The sequence below is a fragment of the Callospermophilus lateralis genome, chromosome 13 (genome assembly GCF_048772815.1).
Source record: "Callospermophilus lateralis isolate mCalLat2 chromosome 13, mCalLat2.hap1, whole genome shotgun sequence".
Classification (NCBI taxonomy): domain Eukaryota; kingdom Metazoa; phylum Chordata; class Mammalia; order Rodentia; family Sciuridae; genus Callospermophilus; species Callospermophilus lateralis.
The window spans coordinates 97,487,728-97,499,814 of record NC_135317.1 but is presented as its reverse complement, the minus strand read 5'-3'; the positions used below and the strand labels follow the sequence as shown (position 1 = coordinate 97,499,814).

Sequence of the window (12,087 nt, the reverse complement as noted above, 5' to 3'; positions counted from 1 at the left end):
AAAATAGGAGAGGTTAAATATTTGAACTGTTGTGAGTCTCCATGCACCTGAGGCAATCCTTCTATAAGGACAAGTAAAACAAAACTAATTAGTCATTTGTGAAACCCTTGCCATGTTCTGTGACCTCTGCCACCCAGCATCCATGTAACCTGGCAACAGTCTCTGGGCTTTCTGCCTGGTTTGCATCATCCCCTCCCCCCAGGGTAAGAGCATCGCTTTTACCTGATTTATTTTCTTCGCTTATGAAGAAGAAGCAGGGTTCCTTTGCAGCTGGCAGACCCATGCCTAGTGGTGAATCTAAGGGGATGCAAGTAAGACTGTGTATGAGAACAAAAATAAAGAATAACTTGGAGGGTACATGGGAAATGAGGTTTTGCTGGTTTTAATTCACATATCTGATCATCACCCATGCATCATTGAGCTTTCTGCCCCACTTCTCGAACCGTCGTCAGTTTAAATGAAAAAAGCAGAGCAAAGTTCAAAGGTGCCTACCACCCAGCTTTACAAATATATTCAAGGCTCCAATCAAGGAAGAGGGCTGTTTTCCTGCCCAGAGTGGTCATCCTGACCTTTTTTCCTCTTCACAGCTGAAAAAAGTACTCCTGGAGCTGGAGCTGTCAGGAGAGCCGCTGTCACTTAATGCAACCCTCTTGAAACAAGGAAACTGGCCCAGGATCACTCAAATAGCTCCTGGCAAAGCCAGAACTTTTGTCAGATCTCCTGTCAACCCAGCCAGAAGCCTTGATTCTCCCATCTTCCCCACCTCTCATGTGCACAAAGTCACAATGTAGGTTATTTTGATTTAATAGTCTTCAGCTTTATCCACCCCAACCCCCAATTATTGGTACAGCCTTTGCCTAGGTTAGACCTAGTCCCTTGGATGATTTTCAGTGGCTTCATAACTGGTCTCTTCACCTTGGTTTCCCCTGGCCAGTCCGTTGAGCCCATGGCAGCCAGTGTGACCGTTTTTAAGCACAAATTTGACAGCTCATTCTCCTACCTAAGCCTCCCTGAAGCTCTCAGTCCTCTTCATGCTAAGGCCAAACTCCTCAGTCATGTGTACAAATATTATCCTTGGCATGACAGCCAGTGTGATAAATCTGATGGCGAACCCAACTAAGGTGGACAGTCTGGAGACTCTGTGCTGTCCCTGGAGACCTCATTATTTTCTGTCCCTTCTCTTTCACTCTTAGGCTTCTAGCTATTGTCAAAATATGGCTACTGAAACAGCACAGTGGTGCATGCCAGTAATTTCAGTGGCTCAGGAGGCTGAGACAGGAGGATCATGAGTTCAAAGCCACCTCAGCAACTTAGCAAGATACTGTCTCAAAATAAAAAAGGACGGGGGATGAGTTTCAGTGGTTAAAATTGCCCCCGAATTCAATCCCTGGCATCAAAAAATTTTTTTTAAATTACACACACACACACACACACACACACACACATTGCAACTTTGGATATCATGTCCTTATATGACAGTACCCAAGTCACAAAGGAAGGAAAGGAAGAAAACAGAGAACTTCCCTTTCTGTCTTTCTTTCTTTTCTTGGTGTCCTCCACCAGAATTCTCACATTTCTTTGGCCAGAACTGAATTCCATACCAAGCCCCAGACCAAGCATTATTACCAAAGGCAAAGGGAACTGCTATGATAACTGCCATGTCTAAATGTGTCCCCCAAAATTCACGGGTTGGAATCTTGATCCCCAATGCAGTCATGTTGGGAGCTGAAGCTTAATTGCTGGTAGGTATCTGGGTCAAGGAGCACCACCCTCATGAATGGATTAATGTTGTTATTCTGGGAGTGAGTTGTTTACAAAGGGATGAGTTTGTTCTCCCAACCCCATTCCTTTCCACCAAGGAATGATCCAGCAAGAAGGTCCTTACCAGATGCTGGCCCTTAAATCTTAGACTTTCAAACCTCTGGAGCTATGGGAAATAGATTTGGTTGTTGTTGTTGGACACAGTACCTTTATTTATTTATTTATTTTTATGTGGTGCTGAGGATCAAACCCAGGGTCTCACACACAAGGTGAGCGCTCTACCACTGAGCCACAACCCCAGCCCGAGAAATAGATTTCTTTTCTTTATACATTACCCAGCCTCTGGTATTCTATAACAGTAGTACAAAATGAATTAAGATAATTGTGATTTATGCCGTGCCCCTGGGTGTTCCACCACCCAAACAAAAACCAAAGTTCTGTCCTGAAGAAAGAGAAATGGCGAAAGGAATGGCAACCTATGGTATGTGCCTAACCTAGGAAGGCTCTCGTGAGCTGGCCTCTATCTAGCTCTTTAGCTGAATTTTCTGCTCCTCTCCTTTGTGGTCCCTTTTGATTCTGGTCATACAGAACCAATCACATTTTCCAGAACAGGTTTCTGTGATTTTTCACTTGCTGTTCCCCCAACCTGGAGAATACTTCTTCCCTGTAATCTTATAGCTCCCATTCTTCTTGGAGAACCAGACTTGAAGTATAACCAACTTTGTAAAACCTTTCTTTTTTTTCTTTTTTCTTTTTTTTTTTAAAGAGAGAGTGAGAGAGGGAGAGAGAGAATTTTAATATTTATTTTTTAGTTATCGGCGGGCACAACATCTTTGCTTTGTATGTGGTGCTGAGGATCGAACCCAGGCTGCACGCATGCCAAGCGAGCGCGCTACCGCTTGAGCCACATCCCCAGCCCCATGTAAAACCTTTCTTGATCCTTTAAATCAGGGTCAGTCACCCTTGACCTTACCTAGTCCATATAGCACCTGGAACACTATAGTATTTAGTGAATGAATCTTTACATCATTGAGGTGTGCTGCTATTTTGAGACCTCAGATAAGCCACTGCTTACACTTCAGCTAAAATCATTACTTTCATCATGGAGCCAGTTAAAAGGCTCCTTAGTATATAAAAATATTTCTAAATAGTGGGATCAAGTTGCTTATGAATTTAATCAAGAACCTGTTTTTTTATGGGATGTGATTTTGAGGAAGCTAACATACCCTAATTTGATGTTTAGTCTCAGTATTCTTTCCCATGGTATCTATGATAAATAATTCCCTTTCACTGCTGGGTATCTTGCATACATTTTCTTGCTGTCAGACAGATTATTTTATGCATGTTATATAGAGATAGGGATACTTAGAAATGCTAATTTGTATTGGGGATAAAACTAATTGGGGGATGTGTACAGAAAATGTATTCAAATAGAAGTAGTATTGGGGGGGAGGCAGCAAGGATATTAAGTAGAAAATGATAAAATGTTAGAATATAATTTATCTCAGAGTGTGGGAAGCACATTCAAAATAATTTTAGGTGGTGCAGGTACTTAGCCTTCAATAACAATGATGTACAAAAAGCTTATGCCCTCTATGATTCTCTCTAAATTCTTTTGACAGATTTGTTTTCACAAGTCTCCAGGTTCAGGAAGTAGCAGTCTACCTTTCTCTGAAGATCTGTGCTCTGACCAAGCTGACAATGGCTTAGAGCCATTTAAGCAAAGCAGATGGTACAAATCATTGGCATTCCCCTGCCTGCTACCCGACAGGTATTAACTAGCAAATGAGAAGCAGCAGAAAATGTCTACATAGTCACAGAATGGGACTTTGAGGTGGAAACTACTTTTATCAACAGACTGGAACTCTCATGGTTGGTGGAGGGTGGTAAAAGAAGGTGCTCCATTGGAATAGTGAGCCCATTCACCCAGGTACCATGGCTAAATAGAGATTTTTCCTTAAAGGTCTTAAAGTTTTCAATGACTATTCCTGACATCTAGAACTCTCAGTGCCAAGAAGAGAAGGGTATGCTTCTTGTAAGGGTTTGCTTAAAAGAAGACTAAGGCTGTCAATGGAAAGAAAAAGGAAAAAGAAAAGGAAAGAAAGAGGGGAGAAAGGAAGGAAAGAGGAAAGAGAGAAGGAAGACATCAAAATCTCAAAGGTGAAACTGGATGTCGGTAGCTGTTTACACTGTGGGCTTCCAGGAAGCGCCGCCTAATTTCTTTGAAATATGACTCAGGTCCTTACCCAGGGGCATGTGCGTCCTTGTTCTGACAGAACTTTAAAATATTTACTCTGCACTCAATCCAGGCAGCTTCTCCAATCTTTGTCTCCAACCATCTCCTTCACAGGCCAAGAATCACAGGTGACTGAGGTATCCACCTCGCACAGGCCTGCCAGAAGAAAATGTTTGATTCTCTTGTCACTGTGGCCTTTCCTTGCGCCTCCCACTGGGCTGCTACAGCCCCTGTGGTCCTTGGTTCCCTTGGAACTTTGACAGCTGCCAGCAGGGTCTGGGGGCTGCCAGGGCAGAAAAGGGGCACTGGGTTGCAGACTGCTTGTTTTACAGAGGTTTGCCAGGTCATTTTAACCAAGTATTCTTCTTTGAATTAAAAAAAAAAAAAATTACATGCCCTTTAAAACTCAGATTGGAACTTCTTGAGTGTGCCTAGCAAGGACAGCCAGAGCAAAAATTTGCAAGATTATTGGATATTCAGTCCTGTGGCCTCTTATGGGTGTGACAGTGTCTCTTTTTGCCTCTTAGGGGACTGAATAGACTTTACTACTCTATAAACTGCTCTTAATCTGCCTTCTGGAATGGAATAGTGAGTCCATTCACACAGGTACTATGGCTAAATAAGAACTTCTCCTTAAAGGTCTTAAATTTTTCAATGTCCGTATCTGACATCTAGAACTGTCAGTGCCAAGAGAAGGGTATTGGGGGAGAGGTAGGAAAGCCTTCTTGGGTTTTATGATATTAGACTTCATGGGATTCAGTCAACCCAAAAGACCATCCCTGGTAAGCACAGAATCCTCTCTTTTCTGAACTAAATTCTGCCATGGCACAACCAAGTTGACCTTTATGAAGCACTTACTATCTTCCAGGTATTTTGCAAAGCACTTTATAAGACATTAATTTCTTTTAATTCTTCATATTCAGGTGTATAGCAATCTCTGATCTGAATCAAAATGGTATAAATGCAAAGGACATTTATTGGCTCATAATAAATGGGGAAACTCAGTGGCACAAGGAAATGTAATTCAGAACGGGTAAACTCAAATGAGGAGGCAGGGGAGACTGGATATGAGAGTGCCCTGCTATCACAAGGGCTCTGGGTTTAGAAGGGTGGCCGTATTGATGTGTCTTCCTGCCCCATTTTTTATTGGAAAGAAGAAGTGCAGAATTTTGTTCATAATACATTTACTGGGGATTTGGATCCAATGTGTGGCAAGCTTTGATGGCACTGTAACGTGGTCAACAGTGGTGGTTAGGTATCAGTGGAAGTGTGACATTTGGACATCTTGTCTCAGGACTTTGGATTGGTTGAAGGCCATGGTGGCCTCAGAGTTGCTGGCACCAGAGCTAAGAGACAAGGGGTGATGGCATAACGTGGTTCAGAGAGCTGCTGCTACAGCCTTTGAAAGAGCTCCAGCAAGCCTAGACCACTAGATCAGACTCTACACAGACCCAACCCCAACCTGGTTTCTGCATAAAGACCAACTCTTCAGAAAGGAAGGCTTTTATTAACATCTGTCACTCTCCCTCCACCCTCTCCTTCAGTGACATGATCCAGGACAAGCTGCTTCAAATGCTGGAGGAAGACCAAGCTGGTTTTACATCCCCATGTATCTGGGAGAGTCACAGGCTGAACTGGATGCAAAAGGCCAATGTTTATGGCAGAACTGTGATTTATTGCAGGAGTCGTGGTCACCATTGCCAGGAAGGACCTTGTGAACAAATACAGCTTGTAGCTGAATCCATAACAGCACATGTTGAAAAAAATCAGCCTTTTCTAGGCTCCATCTTGCAGCAGAACATCTGTTCCCAGTAGCCCTAGGATCCAAGAGCTGGGGAGCCTGTGTGCCCCTGGCTCCCAGACAGTTGAGGGAGGACCTGAGAAGCCTTACCTTACCGTTTGGCTGTAGGTACCCGACCTCCCACAACTGGATGGAGACCTGGGGCTGTTGCTGGAGATCAGGGGGAACCAACTGGTGATGGGGAGCCCCCAGCAGCTGTATCATATCATCTGCATGCTTCCACCCTTGTGTGCAACTCTGAGGAGGGCAAGGCAGCTTTTCACCAGAAGAGAAAGCAACCCATGGTGGCCATGCCCTCTGCCACTGCCTTCTTGACTAGAGTGCCTTCCAAATGTGGAGAAAAAGCTGATGGTTTCTCTAAATTGAAATAAAAGAGTTTTGCCTTAAAAATATTAGGAAGTCCACGTAGGTCTGGCTTCAGACATGACTGAACCTAAACAATGTCATCAGAACCTTGTCAGCCTCTGTCTCCTGGCTGGGCTCCACCTTCCTTTGTGTGTTGGCTTTGTTCTCAGGTTCCCTATGGGGGCAGGTGGCTGGAGCTGCTCCAGCCAGACAGTCTTCCAGTGTCTCTGTATCAGCAGGAAAAAGAGAGCAGCATTAGGGGCAGCACTCGATTTCCGCCTGAGTGCTCAGATGCCCTCTAATTACACATGGTCACGTGCTCAGCTCTGAATTGGCCTCGTGGCCAGGGGCTTTAAGGGTCATGTTCTGCATTCCTGAATTAAGGTGATGAAGCCCCAACCAGACCAGAGGGATAGAGAATAGGGGAGAAACAGTCCCAGCTGGAAACCGGGGTAGGGGTATGAGTGTGTGGAGATGCTGGCAGTACAAAATTTTCACAACCCTTTTAAGTGTTTGTCAGATGAGGAAACTGAGGAAGGGGTCTTAGGAAACTTGCCCAAGGTCATTGCAAGAAATTGTCAAAACAGGGACTTGAATCCTATTTTATTTGACACTGTATTTGTTGTTACATTTATTTAGAGTAAATGTGTTTGATCTTTAAATAAAAACAAGAATGCATAACTAGAGTAAATGAATTAATGTTGAATTTTCCATAATGAAAATCTTTCCCAACTTTGTCCTGTAAATTTATCTGAGGGGACGGGCTAGAAGTAGTTCTACCCTCTGTGGAGGTAGAACTCTCTTTCCAATAAGTCATTGGCCAAGTTCTGCTGCAAAGGAAAAGAAAGGGAATGTGATTGTTCAGAAAAGATACAGGGCATACTTTCAAATTTATCACAAAATTATTTGAACCACTCTGCAGGCTTCAAGAAAAATACATTAAGCAAATCCTATTTCTTTCCTTTCCTTTTTCTCCCTCCCTCCCTCCCCCCCTCTTTCTTTCTTTCTTTCGTACTGGGGATTGAACCTAGGGGCATTCTACCAATGAGCAACATCCCCAGCCTTTTTTACTCATTTATTTACTTTTTGAGACAGGGTCATACTAAACTTTGCAGACTGGTCTTGAACTTGCAATCTTCCTGGCCTTGGCCTCCATAGTTGCTGGGATTATGGGTATGTGTGGTATTATGTGCCCCTGTGCCAGCACATTAAGTGAATTCCTTTTTTTTTTTTTTTTTTTTTTTCAGTATCAGGGATTGAATCCAAGGACACTTTACCACTGAGCCATATCCCCAGCCCCTATTCATATTTTATTTAGAGACAGGGTCCCCCTGAGTTACTTATGGCCTCACTAAATTAGAGGCTGACTTTGAACTTGCAATACTTATGCTTCAGCCTCTGGAGCTGCTGGAATTGAACTCAATTCTTGATATGACTTTTTTTTTTTAAATTTTACACCTTTTTTAATATTTTTTTTTAGTTTTAAGTGGACACAATATTTTTATTTTACATTTATGTGGTGCTGAGGATCGAACTCAGTGCCTCAAGCATGCTAGGCAAGCACTCCACCACTGAGCCACAACCCCAGCCCCTTTTGATATGATTTTTACTCTCTTGGACATTTCACAACCTAACTGCCTCCTGGAAGGATTTTGAAACATTTATCCTGGAGATACAGTCAATGTTGATTTTACTCTGAACTTTTAACCACAGGAAACTATACAGTCAGTTATTTATGACCTTATCATATTGACATGTGCTAACCAAGATAGAGAAAGTTATGGTGTTAGCAGAGTCAGCACAGTTAGACCTGAACCTGGCACTAATTAACTCTGCAATTTCAGACAAACTCTGTGACCTTACTGGTTTTTGCTTTCTTCATCTATAAAATCTTTAAAATGATAATGACGCTTTCTTTATAGGTTTTTGTGAAATTCTGGTGATATAATGCATTTTTAAACTCCAGAATATTTGTAAATCTTTAAACAATTCACAAATATGATATATTATAACACTGCTCATCTGAGAATCTGAGAAGTCTATAACTACACATTCAAATTATCAGGCTACCAAGAAGCAGACCTACGTCAAGTTAGAGCTAAAGCTTACAACATCAGCAGAGGATTCTGACTAAGTAACAACCTTCTATTTCATAAGAAAGTAATGGTTCTCTGGCAAACAAAATGCATAAAGCAAAAACAAAGAAACACTGATGTGTTTTATTAGACTGAAGTGCAGAAAGAGAGAGCGAGAGTAATACAGGTGTGGCATGATCTTCTAAGCAAAATTATCAGTTACCAAAACTGTATGAGATTCCATGGGGTCCCCATGTCTATGGTCAAATTCTCTAAGTGGACAAGCAGGTTTTGAGTGAAAGCGTGAAAAGTTGAAAACTTTAAAGAGCAGTTTTACTGAGACCAAATTAGAACAGAGCAGCAATACACACCAAGGAAAAAACCTTTCAGATTTCAAGGTCTAGTTCAAGTAAAAGTGGGCAGATCAGTGGTCAGGCTTGGACTCAGGCAGAAGATACCCTCCAGCAATTCTGGGGAGTCTTCTTCCTTCCAAAGCCTTCCATTCTCTTCCTTCTAGCAAGGTGGGAAGAACTTAACTCCTTTGATGATCTTTAGTCAGATAATAAAAAATAATGCTTCTGGGACTGGCTGACTTACCTTGCATACTAACCAGTGACTGAGCACCAACCAACCTCTGAGTGCTGGCTTGTTCACAGGGTTGTAAACAGTGTCTAGGTGTTACCTGGTTACAGGCACTGGAGGTACCAACTGGGAAGCCCAACCTCTCACCTAACGGAACTCCCTGACTGAGGCTTGGTCTGCAGAGGTAGTGCCTGAGCCTGAGGTTGGACAGGACAGAGTTGGCCCTTCAGACAGTGGTGAGGTGAGGGAGACTCAGACATTCCAAGCCAAAGGACAATCTGAACTGAGACACAGGAAACTGATGCATTTGGAACCTTTATGACCACATGGCTGGACTGCAGGAGGGACGTGGCTGAGGTGGGGCTGGGAGAGAAGGGGCAGATGGTGGCTAGGTCATGACAAGCCAAGCAAGCCATGTTTCAGGTTAGTTTTGATAATGTGCAAGTTTTAGTTTTGATCCCAGCACAAAGGCATCAGAAATGGTATAATTAGATGAGTATTTAAATAATAACAAACATGGGCTGGGGTTGTGGCTTAGCGGTAGAGCACGTGTGAGGCTCTGGGTTTGATCCTCAGCACCACGTAAAAATAAAATAAAGATATTGTGTCTATCTACAATTAAAAAATAAAACATTAAAAAGGGGGAGCAGTGAGCAATGTTTCTATTAAAAATGCATTTCTAAGCCTACTTGGTGAATCCAGAACATATCTTTAAAATAATAATAACAAACAGTACATGTTCCAAGTAAGATTTTGAAGATCAGAAAAGTACAAAAAAGTATAAGGTTTATTTAATGTATTGGGCACATTATGACTCTGGGAAGAAGGGACTTCTTAAATTCTTTCTCCTGCTACTCGAGAGAACCCATTCTGAAGTGAAATCCTCAGCTTCTCTGAGTCCTTTTGGTCATAAGCATGCTCTTGAACCAGGATGGTCAAAGTTACGTCAAGTCTAGTGTTGATCCTTCAATTTTAAAACTCTTCTCCACACTCTGGCCAGGCTCGCTTCAGTCTTGGAAGCTTCTAGTAAAGAAGAAGGACATGGTCTGCTTTTTCTCTCTTTCTATTCTCCCACTAGCTGCTGTTTCCCTAGTCAGGTCCTTGGGGAAGGACTAGGGGCAGATAGCCCACACTTATGTGATAAATACAGCTGTTGTATGGTGTGACATTTATACCTTGCAGCTTCTTCTACCAGGGCCCTGGCTATCCTGACCTTCTGCCAGGTCACTTCTCCCTGCTGGTGGTTATCTTGGGTGGTATCCCTTTTAACATTGCCTGTGAGCAGATAGCCTCCTTCTGTGGACCACCCGTCAGCAAAAGGGTGGCTCTCTGCCAGTGAGTCCTCTTTCTTTATCCTATTCCAGTCTCTCACCTATAGGCTCCTCTGGTGACAATCAGTCACCAGTGCTATGATCCCCCACCTCCAAGAGATACAGGTCAAGACCTCCAAATGACTTTGTGAAACCCCCTTTTTTGATTTAAGATGAGAGGGTAAGTCTCTTGTCAGGATAGGGGTGGGGTGGGTTGTAAAATAGCACCAAGGCCACTCCCTAAAAAGAAGCCCTGACTTTGGTCTCTTAAACCTCCCGAGGGATGTTTCTGGCTGTCTTCCATTTCCTGAAGGTAGGTAGCAGGCTTACATTAATGAGCCCATGTCACAATCTCTTTGCACGCCCAACACATAGCTCTATGGTCTAGCACATCTTTTCAGAATGTGCCAACTTGGGACTTACCATAGAATTCTTAGTTTTTAAAGACTTTAGAAAATAGAAGTTGGAATTTTCTTTACAAAATAAAAAATTACCCATAATCCCACTAGTATTTCTTTTCTTTCCTTTTTTTAGAGTGTAGGGGTTAAACAGTAACGTCTCTTTTCCTCCTCTCAACCTGAGTGATTTGGTGTATATCCTTCAAAATCATCTTTCATGGTTACACAAATCTAGAAGCTCTAGCTAGGCAGAAAGACAGACCATTCTAAAACACAGCCGGGGCTGTGGCTCAGTGGTAGAGCGCTTCCCTAGCATGTGTGGGGCACTGGGTTCGATCCCCGGCACCACTTAAAAAACAAATAAAATAAAGGTACTGTGTCCATCTACAGCTAAAAAAAATATTTAAAAAAAACCCAAAAACATAGCTATAAAATTTTAGACATTTCCCCCTTCAAGGGTGGAGTTTATGGTCCCTTTCCTGGAATTGGGGCAGGCTGTGACTGCTTTGACTAATGGAATACAGCTGAAATGAAGCTTGTGGCTTATACGGCAGCGTCATAAGAGATTCTGAGGCCTTCACTGTGCTCCTGGGGCCACTGGCACTTGAAGCACTGAGCCACCAGGGAAGAAATGGGACTACCCCGAGGCCATGATGGTGGGAGTCTCGGCTGAGCCAGTTCTTTACCATTGCAGGCCAGGACGCAGGGCTCACAGTGAAGAAGCCCATGAGAGGTACACCTGCCAGTTCCAGCCTCTCAGAGTGGCCTGCCCTGGGTAAATACAGTTGTATACCTGCTATGCCCTGTCTGAATTCCTGACCCCCAGAATCTGTGAGCATGATAAAATGGTGGTGGTATCAGGCCACTAAGTTTTGGAGTGGCTTGTAACCCAGTGATAGACAACAGGAACAGAGATATAATTATGTTAGAAAGTTCATGTAGCTGCAAAAGATAAAGAGGAAGTAGAAGGGAGTAAGATTGGAGGCAAAAAGACAAGGTCTGGGGCTTTTGTAGCTCAGTGATAGAGCACTTGCCTTGCACGTGTAAGGCACTGGGTTTGATCCTCAGCGCAAGAGAGGGCAGTGCAGGCAATGGTCAGGCAAGAGAAAGGTCCACTGAGAAACTTTCAGGCTCCACACTTTCTGCTCTCTGGCCAGCCTTAAACCATGAAGCATAAAAGAGGGAGAAAAAGGTGTAGGGCGGGAACCTTTGGTACACTGTAAATGTGTCTCCTGTCCGCATATCTCAGCCTTTGTCTTTGGGTGCAGAGTTGGCTTTCTTACCCCAGGCTGTGATTACATGGTTTAGTTTCACAAATGGGACTCCCTGAATGTTAGGCTGTAGATTACATTAATCAATCTATTTCGTTTTATCTTACATGCTAACTTAAAAGCCTCTTAGAAAGAAAATATATGCAAAGGAATGTACGGAGCAGAGCCACGTCATTATTCTCAGTGCAGCGCTTTTGCCTGCCAATACACAGGAGGTCCCTGGTGGTCTACGACAGGCAGTCTGCATGGGCTCAGTCCTGCAGTCGGGGAGTGAGGTGGGGTGGGAGGACGGAGGGTACACAATGGCA

General features: G+C 43.3%; 1 pseudogene; it reads left to right on the top strand.

Annotated features, from left to right (window-relative positions):
* The first annotated feature begins 5,313 nt into the window (after positions 1-5,313).
* Positions 5,314-6,169, top strand: LOC143412141 (PIH1 domain-containing protein 1 pseudogene; annotated as a pseudogene).
* Positions 6,170-12,087: the final 5,918 nt, after the last annotated feature.